The sequence below is a fragment of the Topomyia yanbarensis genome, unplaced genomic scaffold (assembly GCF_030247195.1).
Source record: "Topomyia yanbarensis strain Yona2022 unplaced genomic scaffold, ASM3024719v1 HiC_scaffold_59, whole genome shotgun sequence".
NCBI lineage: Eukaryota > Metazoa > Arthropoda > Insecta > Diptera > Culicidae > Topomyia > Topomyia yanbarensis.
Window position 1 is genome coordinate 93,754 of NW_026683813.1, and position 1,630 is coordinate 95,383.

Below are 1,630 nucleotides of genomic sequence, written 5' to 3' on the forward strand. Positions count from 1 at the left end.
AGGAGGTCCCAAGGTCGGTAGGTTTCGGTCAGCCTTTGATGGCCCCGGATCCGACTAGGAGATGCAGGCAACTTTTACCTCAGCACCATAAATTGGCTGTAATGTAATATCTCGTCCTGCAACACTTTTCAACAATAATTTAATCAACCTATCTGCGTCATTCTCCGTAAATGTGTGTGAGTCACTGCGCTGCTGCTGCTGCTGCTGGTGCGCTGAAAATGTCCTCTGCGAAAGCTCACCGTAAAAGTTTCACCCCAGAAGAACCACTTTTCGTGACCTCTACGGGGCGCCTGCTGTCGGCCGGGTTTCCGAGCGGCACTTGCGGACAGCAATGTTGAACATTTATATAGGACACAGTGGAAGTCCTTCGGGAAAGTGCAATCTCGTTTTCTACCTTAATTAGCTCCAGCAATGCTGCTTCTGTACGGGATAGACGGGAACGGAGCCAACTTGAGCTGCGGCGTCCTTCCAGTGGTTTCATCAAAACCCGTTTCCGAAAATGCTGGGAAAGATAGTAACGTGTACGCCGTTCGGTAATTGAAAGTAATGAGTTAAACACGGACTATCCCAGCAACACTGTATGCTAGCATGTGATATCGAGAAGGGTTCAGATTTATATTTATACGTTCCTTGGCTAACGGGTAAGGTTATACTTTCGGCAAAAAGATAAAGTTAGATAAAATCACGACACATAATATTTTAAATCATACAAATTTTTGCCTTGTTACCTTTTTCTACAAACATGCGCACTAAATCACAGTAATTTACAATTCAGCCGCGATTAAAAACTCTTATATTTATAACTGCAAAGTTTTATCTTAGACTTCGAAGTACTACTAGTATTGATCGGGACTAAAGGCATATCGTCTAATTTATAGAACCATCCGCTTTATCAGATGTCATATTATCCTACCCACACTATTTTTACAGTGAACGACAGATTACGGCAGCTATCCTAGAACAAAGTTTCAATAGCCTTCCACTCGTCAGCATCTATTTCAACCAGCCTAGTCGCTTCTTCGTTTACTGAGTGTATACAGTGGACGTCAAAAAATGACTCATTATGTCGTCACTAATTTTAACTCAATGTAAACGGTTACTGAGCTTACAAACACAAGAAAAAATAGGTGTCACGTGTACAACACTAGGTTTGGGTTTAGGATATATACAGTTCAATTACTGTGCTACAAAGGCGATTTTTAACCGATTAGTTCGCCTCGCCAGAGCTTTTGAGTAATGTTTTAATAAGCACCCAACTCTGCCTCGAAGTTTAATTCCACCGGGATCGTTCCGACAAAACGGAGCGAATAACTTGAAAGTTTATAAAAAAATGCTTCCGCAACTCTCGGCTCGCTTTCACGATTGCCCCCAGTGGACCTGTTCGTCTCACAGGGCGAAACTTTTCCGCAAGCCGACACCAATCTTTGAAGCAATTTTGAGCCAGTCAAGGGAGAAACTTTTGCTGTGGTTTCTTTTTCATTCTGTTTCAACTTGATCCTAGGTGTTGTGCAGTATACGTAGTAGGGTGGTCAATTGATAGGTTGTGGTTAATCTGGCTAATACTCGAGAGTAATAGAATGAATGCAACTCTAGGCTGGTAGTATATGAGGTTATGTATCGATTTGATAGG